At 43.5% G+C, this 12431-nt stretch overlaps 1 protein-coding gene across 1 annotated transcript in view; it reads right to left on the reverse strand.

Moving 5' to 3' along the window:
* LOC122560465 (myosin-11-like) overlaps window positions 1–12431 on the reverse strand; it is a 107174-nt gene that overhangs the window by 23378 nt on the left and 71365 nt on the right. The window lies entirely within an intron of this gene.

The following is a 12431-nucleotide window of genomic DNA, read 5'->3' on the forward strand; positions in this document are numbered from 1 at the left end:
CAGCCCTGTCACCCCCTCCCCAGACCTGTCACCCCCTCCCCTGCCCTGTCACCCCCATAGTGGTATCAGCTGGCTGAGGGGTATAAGATTCAAAGGATTTGCCTGATGCTTTTCTCTTCGCTGTTCCTCCTCTTTCCCCTTTGTGGATTTTCCAGTCCCCACAGACAGAGATACAGAGCTGCCTTCACTGCTGAGATTGGACATTAATAAGCAGGAGTCACCAAGGTTGGAGGTCAGTGGAAAGCAGCGCTAAAACTACAGTGAGAGCTCCCAATCACTGTTATGGTGCAGTAAGTGGCCATTCAGCCCATCACGTCTGTGCTGGCTTTCAGTCTCACCAAGTACTATTCTCCTGCCTTCTTTATCCTTTTCAGTAACCATCAAATTCCCTGTTTAATGTCTCAATTCAGGACACATCCACCGCATTCTCAGGCATGGCGGTTTTATGTTAGCAACACATTGTAGGCCTGGAAACGTAGAATCATACAGTACAGAAGAGGCTCTTTGGCCCATCGAGTCTGTACTGCCAAAAATACACTACTTCCTACATTAGTCCCACTTTCCTACGCTAGGCCCAAAGTAAAGCCACAATACTTTTACCAGGTCATAGGGCGACTTTCTCATGAGAGAGATAGAGAGAGGGAGAGATAGAGAAAGAGAAAGATTAGATTAGATTAGATTACTTACAGTGAGGAAACAGGCCCTTCAGCCCAACAAGTCCAAACCGACACCCCGAAGAGCAACCCAGCTAGACCCATTCCCCTACATTTACCCCTTCACCTAACACTACAGGCAATTTTAGCATGACCAATTCACCTAACCTGCACATTTTTGGACTGTGGGAGAAAACCAGAGCACCAGGAGGAAACCCACGCAGACACGGGGAGAATGTGCAAACTCCACATAGACAGTTGCCTGAGGTAAGAGAGCGAGAGAGAGAGAGAAACGGCCGTTGGTGGTCTAACCTGAGGGTTATCATGCCCCAGGCAAGGGAAGACTAAGAAGGAGAGTCCTTTATGATAATTTTGTTAAGTTCAAGTCTCAGGTAGACATTGTTTTATTAAGCAAGGGTTATCAAGGGCCCATGGCAGACATATGCAGTTAGGCCACAGATCAGCCGGGTTCTAATGGAATGGTGCAGCAGGCTTGAGGGGCTAAATGGCCTAACACTGTTTGGATAAGAGTAGCAGAGATTTGGAACTCTCTTCCTCAATCTGCAGTCCTTGCTAATTCTGATATTCCTAACCTGAGCAGGAATTGAACCTTTGATTCAAAGCAGCTATTCAGCCAACTGAGCTAAGTCGTCCCCCGCAGGCCTCACGTGGATCTATGTCTGCAGCTCCCCTTCTGGCCAATGGCAAACTGAAACCACCCACTGCGCCAAGCCCACCCTCAGCTGCTGATGGGAGCCCTCTCCCCAGGCTTCAGCACAGACAGCCACATATCATTCCCACAGGTAAAACCCTCTGCCCCTCCCCCTCCCCCTCCCCGGGGTAGCCTCCTTCTGCCAAACTCCTGCCTCAGCTCATTAACCCAGTTGGCGTGTCAGGCTGGGAATGGGAAGGCATCCAGGAACGTTGAGGCCTGACTGCTGAGGTCGGTGGGATCTTCCTGGATTCTCTGGCTATACTGGACTGTCCTGGACCCCAACTCCATCCCTGCCGCTGCCCCCGATGTTAACGTGAGACCAAACGGTCAGCTCTGCAGTTGCAAATTCCAATAACACGATCAGTCAGATTGCTACTATGGTTGAATCACCTTAAATCAATCCTTAATCTCTCTGTGAACTCTTTCATTTTGCTTCTAATCAGCTCTCCTTTCCACGTAATTATAAACTTTGCTTTTGGAAGTAATTTTTGAGGCTTTCACTTTTATTTTTGGCTTTGGTTCAATCTGCATGAACATGGACATGAATAATGTCCATAGTATTCTGCTCAACCCTGCAGCACCATAAAAGGCAAAATCTCTCCGCTCGGCACCAGCTACATCCTTGAATTTCCTGGTATTTGGCATCTGGATTCCCGAGATACTTTACAAGCTCTAGATTTCGATAATCTTTGAAATTCACAAAACTTTTCTCAAACACACAAAGTGGCATTGGATGTAGATTGATTTGTTTTCACGTCCTGATCACTGCATTAAACCCAGCTTTAGAAAGCGAAATTGAACTGAAAGGTTTGAGAGATATATGGCTCTTTGGAAAAAAATAAATCAAGGTTTCTCTCTCTTTAGTGAAAATAAAAAAGTGCTGGATGCTGCTTGACCCGCTGTGATCTCCAGCATTTTGTTGTCTTTAGTACAGTCCAGTGTCTGCAGCAATTTGCTCTTTCTCCCTCCTTAGTACTGCTGCAAGGTGACACTAATTGTTGAAGCTTTTCAGATCGCACTCAATGGCATACTTTGCAAGAATACCCATTTAAAGGGAAAACCAACATTTAATTTTTTTTTTCTTTTTTTTCATTTTTTAGCTAAGTGCGGTAGTGCTTATTTTATCCCCAGAACCCATGGTGTGTGTGTGCAGGTGTGAGACACAGTGAAAGACAAAGTGCACAAATCTTTATTCAATTTCCACCACCAGGAAGATAGGAAAACACCCGGGTGGCAAAACCAACATTTAAATTTTTTTTTTCTTTTTTTTTCTTTTTTTTCTTCTTTTTTTTCCCCGGGTGGCCAGTGACAAGCACTGCCCTTCCTGTGTATATTTTTTTTTTCCTTTTCTTTTTCTTTTTTTTATTAACCCCCACACTACCACCTAAGTGCGTTAGTGCTTATTTTATCCCCAGAACCCATGGTGTGTGTGCAGGTGTGAGACACAGTGAAAGACAAAGTGCACGAATATTTATTCAATTTCCACCACCAGGAAGATAGGAAAACACCCGGGTGGCAAAACCAACATTTAATTTTTTTTTTTTAACCCCCACACTACCATACACTCCTGTTTATTTTTTTCTTTTTTTTTCAACTAAGCCAGAACATCATGTTGACACTCCTGTTTATTTTCTTTTAACCCCCACACTACCACCTAAGTGCGGTAGTGCCTATTTTGTCCCCAGCACCCATGGTGTGTGTGTGCAGGTGTGAGACACAGTGAAAGACACAATGCACGAATATTTATTCAATTTCCACCACCAGGAAGATAGGAAAACACCCGGGTGGCAAAACCAACATTTAAACAGTACGACAGGAGAATGCTGATTGGTTGACAAACTCAGAAGCCTCGTCATGGAGAGTATATCGGTTGATGATGATTGGCAGTTAACTGACAGGATTGATTTAAGTTCTAATGCAGGCAGGTTGACAATGATTGGTCAAGGCAAAGCTCCATTTCAACTCAACAAAACAGGAGACAGTCTTTCACCAGTTTGACCAATCAGAGTTAACCTGGTCTGTTGTTTATATTTTTTCCAAACAAATTACAAAAACAGTTTACAACAAACAGTTACTTTTACAGCTGCATACAAGAGACAGCAATTTTACAAGGGAGAGGAGCAGCAAAGCCAGGCCCCAAACCCTACCATACATTTTTCAGGGACATGAGGACAAACCTCAAATCCCAGTTTCCTGGTCTGTTGTTAGGCTCAGGCACTTTAAGCTAATACATCTGCTTCATATTAATCTTGTTAATATGTATTACAGACAAATGCAAACTAATGAGTGAATTTATTAGCTACACTACATAACACACAACCTTGGAGCAGCATGCAGGATCAGTGGTTAACACTGCTGCCTCAGAGCTCCAGGTTCAATTCCACCCTTGGGTGACTGTCTGTGTGGAGTTTGCATGTCCCTCCTTTGTCTGTGTGGGGTTTGCATGTCCCTCCTTTGTCTGTGTGGGGCTCCTACCACAGTCCAGAGGTGTGCAGGTTAAGGTGGATCGGCCATGGGATATTGTGCAGACTAGGTTAGCCAGGGGGAATGCAGGGATAGGGTGAATCTGGGTAGGAAGCTTTTCAGAGGGTTGATGTGAAATCGATGGGCAGAATGGCCTGCTTCTACATTGTAGGGATTCTATATGTTTACAGACAAGTGAGTCTCATGATGCCTTCTCTCCATCTGGGAGCTGTGGCTTTCAGAGCTTTGTCTCAGGTTTCATGGCATCCATCTTGTGAACCCCAGCCCGATGATGCAACTTCCGCTGAGTGGGAAAATGTCCCTGATGTTAATAGCGTTCCAAATGTAAGATTATATATTGAATCTCCATTTTGTAATGTTTGAGGAACTTTCCCAACCTTCAAAACAGGCGGGCCCCATGTAACTGCTCAACAGGATGGTTCTCACAGACAATTCAGTGTCACGTGGTCACCTCCCAGTCAAAACACGCCCTTTCTCTATCAGGTCCAGCAGCTGCTGTCGAGAGCAAACAGAGTGAATGTTCGAAGGGCCCCTGAAACATTAACTCTGATTTCTCTCCACACATGCTGCCAGAACTGCTGAGTTTTTCCAACAATTTCTGTTTTTGTTTCTCAATTCCAGCATCTGCAGTTCCTTCAGTTGTTGTTTTTTGTGTTAGGCGTGTTTTTCATGGATTAAAGCGAAACCTCGATTATCCGAACAACACGGGTGGGGAGTAATTTGTTCGGATAATTGAATGTTCGGATAATCGAATTCCAGATAACAGTTTAGCCAAGCAGCGGGACTTTGTGATCTTGTTCGGATAATCCAAAATTCAGATAATCGATATTCAGATAATTGAGGGTCCTCTGTATTCCACTTGCCTATTGCCATGAGCAATTAATCCTTAATGTTTAACCCTTAATTGTCTGGTTTGAAGATGTCATTTTTAAGCCCAACTCAAGTTCCATTCTATGACCATCTGCTTCTTTCTTTGCCTTTAATCTGGTCCTATTTAACTCCCAGTTAACAGCAACTTGTATTGAACTGAAACTAGGTCAGCGATGTGTTTCTTCCATTTCCTGCTTAAGTTCTTAAAAGCTATCGATGTTGCTTCACTTGTAACCAGGTAAGAGACTTGAGATTTTATTGTTTTTGTACCTTTTCTCAGGTGTGAGGCCTTTTGTGGCTTTGGTGATTTGATTATAAAGATGAAGAGTCATCTAGACTTGAAACGTTAGCCTGCTCTCTCTCCACGGATGCTGTCTGACCCGCTGTGACCTCCAGCATTTGTTTCCAGTTCAGATCCCAGTGCCTGCAGTAATTTGCTCCACCTTGATTGTAAAGGAGCTTCATCATTTTCCTTCCTGATTGACTCTTCTTCAGAACTGGAAAGGAGTCTTCAAAATGTTAACTCTGTCTCTCTCCACGGATGCTGCCAGATCTGCTGAGTTTCTCCAGCAGTTTCTGTTTTTTTAGCTTAGATTTTCAGCATCTGCAGTAGTTCACTGTTATACTGGTTGCAAGGCCACCAGGAGTAATAACAGGCATCATTGAGAGGTGATCTAGTCGGGGTAGAGGGAGTTGGTTAGCTCAGTTGGCTGGACAGCTGGTTTGTGATGTCAACAGTGTGGGTTCTGTTCCCCCGCTGGCTGAGGTAACCATGAGGAACTCTTTTTCTCAACCTCTCCCCTTGTCTGAGGGGTGTACCTGTCATTTGTTGTTAGATCATTGTCCATTAGGATGAAAGCCTTGCTTGTGGCCAATTCCAGTGTCCCCATTAGTTCACCCAAATTCAATTCTGCTCGACCACAACACAAAGTGTAGCTCACTATCGGGCAATCTAGTACTGAGGATCAATTCTATCATCGCTTAGAAGGCATTGCAGTAATCTGTTGTACCTGGTGCTAAAGTAGCATTTTGAAATGAGCTTTGTTCTCCTGATTCAGTACAGTGCTGAGTATTCCCTCTGTAGGCTGGCTGATCTAAAAGCAAATTAACTTCAGCTGAGATGTTCAAGTTATTAATTGCAAAAATGAAATGATGTAAGAATGTGATCCTCCAAGCAGCTCCTGCAATGCATTGGGGGGTAGTGTTCCTACCTCTGTCAGGAGAGCTGGGTTTAAGTCCCACCTGTTTCACAGGTGTGTCATAACATCCCTGGTACAGAATGATTACAAAATATCTCTCAGCCCAACAACCTCACAGCTTCAAACCAGAAATATTAGCATTCCTGTTCATAGTAACTTTGCTCCCAATGTATATATGCAAATCATTGCAGCAAAGCAAAGGGTTCAGCACTTTGATAAGGGACTTGACAGTTTATTTTTTTGACTCATTCATGGAATGTGCGCATCACTGGCTGGCCAGCATTTATAGTCCATCCCTAATTGCCCTGAAGAAGGGGCTGGGGAACTGCCTCCTTGAACTGGTGCAGTCTTTGAGGTGTACGGATACCCACAATGCCAGGACTTTGACTCAGTGATAGTGAATGTTATATTTCCATGTCAGGATGGTGAGTGGCTTGGAGGAGAATTTGCAGGGGTGTTCCCATGGATCTGCTGTCTTTGTCCTGGAAGTGACCCTGGGTTTGGAAGGTGCTGTCTAAGGTGAGTTACTGCAGTGTTTATTGTAGATAGTACACACTGCTGTGACTGAGTGTCGGTGGTGGAGGGAGTGGGTGTTTGTGGATGTGGTGCCAACCAAGCAGGTTGCTTTGTTCTGGATGGTGTCAAACTTATTAAGTGTTGTTGGAGCTGCCCCCATCCAGGCAAGTGGGGAGTATTTGATCACACTCCTGGCTTGTGCCTTGTAGATGATGGACAGGCTTTGGGGGAGGGGTCAGGAGGTGAGTTATGTGCTGCAGTATTCCTAGCCTCTGCCCTGTTTTTGTTGCCTCCGTACTGATATGGATAGTTCAGCTTCTTGTGAATGATAGCACCCAGGATGTTGATGGGGCTGCCTGTATCCAGGCAAGTGGGGAGTATTCCATCGCAGTCTGTTTATCAAATTGCACAACATGACATACATCAAGGCAAAACTTTGGTTCTGCTTTATAACAGGTCACAAGATAGTGGAGTTGTTGCTGGGCTCATGATCCAGAGATCCAGGCTCCTGGTGTTTCTATGCTCATTGGTTCAAATCCCATTATGAAATTTAAACTCAATCCATTCAACATAATCTCAAGCTATTAGACTGTCCTAAAAACCCCATCTGATCCACTAATGTCCTTTCAGGAAGAATATCCGTTGTCCTCAACTAGTCTGGCCTACATGTGACTCCAGTCTCACAGACCTGGACCACAGACTTGACACATCATGGCCCTCTGAAATGGCTGAGCAGGCCACCCAGTTGTACCATTCTGTTCCAGAAAAGTTACAAAGACATTAAACCCAGCTTTGCTGCTGGGTCAAAAATCTGGGAACCCCTACCCTTACTATTAGCAATAGGGACTACTCAGTGCAACAACTAAAGAAGGTGCCTCACCAATAACTTCTTTAGGGACTGAGTACACAGGCTGCTACTGTCAGCCACCTCTCAACAAGAAAGAACAAAAGCATACGTTTTCTTCATGCGAAGAGAAGTAAGAGATTTATCGATTATATTGTACCACATAAGCTGTACTCTGCCTTCTCAGTATGAACATTGGCCCTCTGACTTGGCTCTCTCTGTTAGCAATAAAATGGTCCCTCTTGTTCTCCCTTGAGAAGACCTGTCTGCATGGATCTGCAGAGTTCAAGCAGACAGGGAGGTAGAGCAGGGTCCAGCTCAAAGCTTCTCCTTACAAGGCACCAACATCAAAGCAGGGTCCAACAATATAAATACGCTATCTCAGCTTTCACAATTCAGAGAAACTGGACTGGAACTCTTTGCAAGTTCGAACTTAGACTTTCCATTTTTTCTTTGACATTAGACTGATAATAATTTTCATGTCTACTGATACACTGACTCGGGTTAAATCAAGCGCAGATGTCCCTAGACTGGTGAGAATCGTGCTCTCTGTTGCTATTCAAGTCCTTGTTAATGGGACAGGTGGAAGAGTGGGATGAGATGGTCTAGTGATTTAGAGCTGGATTCTTAATTCAGAGGCCCAGGTAATGCTCTGGTTCTGAGGAATGGTCACTGGACTCGAAACGTTAACTGTGTTCCTCTTTCCACCGTTGCTGTTGAGCTTCTCCAGTCATTTCTGATAATGTCCTAGATACTTGGTTTCAAATTCAGCTATGGGCGATGGAGGAAATTCTGACCTTGTAACTATTGTCAATTGTTGAGAAAACAATTAGGGAAGGAAACTACAATCCTTACCTGGGCAGGCCTACATGTGACTCCAGATCTACAGCAATGAGGTTGGCTCTTAACTGCCCTCTGGGCAATTAGACATGGGCAATAAATGCTAGCTCAGCTATGCCTGCATCCCATGAATGATTTTTTTAAAAGGAATACCTATTTAAAGATTATATAATGGGAGACATGGGAGCACAATTATATTGTCACTGGATTAGGGATCCAGGCCTATACTCTGGGATACAGATACAATTCCTACCATGGCAGCGGCTGGAATTTAAATCTTCTCAATAAATCTGGAATTGAGAGCTTGTTTCAATAATGGTGACCATGCCAACCAGCATCAATTGCCTTAAAAGCCCATCTAGTTCATTCATGGTCTGTAGGGATGGAAATCTGCCATCCTTACTCTGTCTGGCTGCATTCATGTCCACATCAACAGACAGCAATGTGGTTGATTCTCTGCTGAAATGGCCAAGACGCTGCTCAGTTCAAGGGCAATTAGAGACAGACAATACCTGTTGGCCTTGCCGGTGACTCCCACATTTCATGAAAGGGTTATGGAAGATGGTCTTAGTTTATCTCAAAGCATCTCACATAAGGGACCTTGGAGTGCAGGTCCATAGTTCCTTGAAAGTGGAATCCCAGGTAGACAGGGCGGTGAAGAAGGCATTTGGCACATTTGCCTTCATGGATCAGAACACTGAGTATAGGAGTTGGGACAGCATGTTGCGGCTGTACAGGACATTGGTGAGGCCACTGTTGGAATATTATGTTCAGTTCTGGTCTCCTTGCTGCAGAAAATAAGTTGTGAAACTTGAAGGGGTTCAGGAAAGATTTACAAGGGTGTTGCCAAAGTTGGAGCTATAGGGAGAGGCTGAATAGGCTGAGGCTATTTTCCCTGGAGCGTCAGAGGCTAAGGGGTGACCTTGTAGAGGTTTATAAAATCATGAATAGCATGGATAGGGTAAATAGACAAGGTCTTTTCCCCAGGGTAGGGGAGTCCAAAACTGGAAGAGGGCATAAGTTTAGGGTGAGATGGGGAAAGATTTAAAAGGGACATTAGGGGCAATTTTTTTTCACAGAATCCCTATAGTATGGAAACAGGCACTTTGGCCCAACAAGTCCACATCTACTCTCTGAAGAGTAACCCACACAGACCATTCCCCTACTACTCTACATTTTATCCCTGACTAATGCATCTAACCTACACACCGCTGAACACAATGGACAATTTCCCACGGCCAATTCACCTAACCTGTACATTTTCAGATTGTGCGAGGAAACCGGAGCACCCAGAGGAAACTCTCTCAGACAGTCACCCGAGGCTAGAATCAAACCCGGGTCCCTGGCACTGTGAGGCAGCAGGGCTAACTACTGAGCCACCATGCTGTCTGACTTGTCGCACAGAGGGTGGTATGTGTATGGAATGAGCTGCCAGAGGAAGTGGTGGAGGCTGGTACAATTACAACATTTAAAAGGCATCTGGATGTGTACATGAATAGGAAGGGTTTGGAGGGATATGGACCAAGTGCTGGCAAATGGGACTAGATTAGGTTAGGATATCTGGTCAGCATCGACGAGTTGGACCGTAGGGTCTGTTCCCACACTGTACATCTCTATGACTCTTTCTTAAATGCTTCTGAAATGTTAGATATAACATAGACAGCCTGATATCCCATAGAACAGTGAGATGATTGGCTAATGAATCAAATAAAGAGAAATGATATCCAGGATACTCAAGAAAACCTCTTCCTTGTCTTCACATAATGAAGGAAAATCTTTAATCATTGCCGATATTCCAAATTATCCATAATATTCCTTCAATTGAATGGCACAGTAACAACCATTTGCATTTATATATTGCCTTTAAAGTAGGTGGTTATTACCAGATACATCTCATTATTCTGACAAGACTATGAGACATCACCAGTCGATAATGTGTTCAAGTTGGGAGTGCATTTTGAACCATCACCTTCTGATTTCAGTGCAAAAACATTACTCAGTTCAGCCAGGCTACTACAGACTTAAATATTTCGGAGCTGCATTCCTACTGTCTGAACAGGTAAAGGCACTGCATTTATATGTTTCAATAAAGTTTTGTTACACTTCACTGTTGTAACAGATTCTCAAAAAGTACCCTGATGAGGGATTAGCCACAAACCTTGTTAGAATTAACTACAGACACTGGTTTCCTGGTTAGTACCTAGTTAAAGAACATTACTCATTTGTTAAACTGCAAGCATTTTAAGAAACATTGTCAGATTTAATTTGTCAACCAGCTTAATTAATCAGGACTCATTATAATTTAGTTAGAGTCATCTTTATCACTGAGGTAACTTCCTCCCTAGCTCCTGGCTCGTTTCACACTGAGAGTAGTGTGACAGCTGTCGATATTTGTGACAAACATAGCTAGAAATGGAACATGCCTGAGCTCATTACAGGAAAGCATTGTTTAAAACTCACAAATTTACAAGAATTAATTACATCCCACCCATTTCAGCTCAAGGGACTCAAAAATAATTCAACTTGAATCTGATATGAGTTGGTAACAGAGAACTGGAACTAGTCCAGATCAGATTTTCTCTCCCTGAACTTCAGCAGAATGTAACAATTAGAAAAGTGCATTATCTTTATCCCAAGAATAGGAAACCTTACCAGCAATGAGTTTCACAAAGTATTTGGTACACTTTTTGCCCATTCTTGGGAGGCAGAAGTTTTAAATTGCCAATGAAGTTCTGAATTTTTTTTTACAAATACAGGATTGCTTCGTGGCTATTGTCATGCAATTTGGACTCCCCGACTGCCTCAAAGCAGATTGCTTATCTTCAGCTTTGTCCTTGATGACTAGGGCTTTTCCTTATTTGGTCCTGTTTGGGCTAATTTCCTTCAAAAGGCTAACCATGTTGTAAAAATCAGGACATCGTGATGGGCATACGGAAATGTTAATGAGCTGTTCCTATTTTTAAATCCTAACAGTGCTGACAATCCAAAATTTGCTTCCTGTAGAAGCTGGATATATCTCTATAAAAGTGGAGCTGAAATGGAAAATTAAAGTCCGCCTTCCTTACCATGGATATTTCAACACTTAGAATGGTTCAAAAATGCAACAATAGAAATCCTGCTTCTTTTGAGCGTGTTAATTTTGTGATCAATTTGCAGAGCCAAGAATTGGAGATCTTTACTCCCTAAGCTGCACACTTCTTTAGTTTTCTGTTCAAAGCCACCCTGAAAAATATTCCCCTGCAGATTTTGGACTGGCTCATGAATTGGACAAAATATTTTTATTTTTATTCTTGGCATAATGTCTGGACATCTCTGGCTAGCCCAACATTCCTGGCCTATCCCCAACAGGTTTAGAGAGATGTGGAGGTACCGGTTATTGGACTGGGGTGGACAAGGTCAGAAGTCACATGACACCAGGTTAAGGTCCAAGAGGTTTATTTAAAATCACCTGATGAAGGGGCAGCACTCTGAAAGCTTGTGATTTAAATGAACACCAGGTTATAGTCCAACAGGTTTATTTGGAAACACTAGCTTTCGGAGCACTGCTCCTTCATCAGGTGGTTGTAGCATAAGACACAGAATTTATAGCAAAAGGTTACAGTGTCATGCAACTCTTACTGAGATATTTGTATCATCGATAGTCACAGATGAAGTGCCGGAAGACTGGAAGTTGGCTAACGTGGTGCCACTGTTTAAGAAGGGTGGTGAACACAAGCCAGGGAACTATAGACTGGTGAGCCTGACCTCGGTGGTGGGCACGTTGTTGGAGGGAATTCTGAGGGACAGGATATACATGTATTTGGAAAGGCAGGGTCTAATTAGGAATAGTCAACATGGCTCTGTGCGTGGGAAATCATGTCTCACAAATTTGATTGAGTTTTTTGAAGAAGTAACAAAGAGGATTGATGAGGGCAGAGCGGTAGATGTGATCTATATGGACTTCACTAAGATGCTCGACAAGGTTCCTCGTGGGAGACTTGTTAGCAAGGGTTAGATCTCATGGAATATGAGATCTAGCCATTTGGATACAGAACTGGCTCAAAGATAGAAGACAGAGGGTGGTGGTGGAGGATTGTTTTTCAGACTGGAGGCCTGTGACCAGTGGAGTGCGACAAGGATCAGCGCTGGGTCCACTAATTTTCATCATTTATATAAATGATTTGGGTGTGAGCATTAGAGATATATTTATAAATTTGCAGATGACACCAAAATTGAAGGTGTAGTGGACAACGAAGAAGGTTACCTCAGATTATAATGGCATCTTGATCAGATGGGCCAATGGGCTGAGAAGTGGCAGATGGAGTTTAATT

The sequence above is a fragment of the Chiloscyllium plagiosum genome, chromosome 21 (assembly GCF_004010195.1).
Source record: "Chiloscyllium plagiosum isolate BGI_BamShark_2017 chromosome 21, ASM401019v2, whole genome shotgun sequence".
NCBI classification, from domain to species: Eukaryota; Metazoa; Chordata; class Chondrichthyes; order Orectolobiformes; family Hemiscylliidae; genus Chiloscyllium; species Chiloscyllium plagiosum.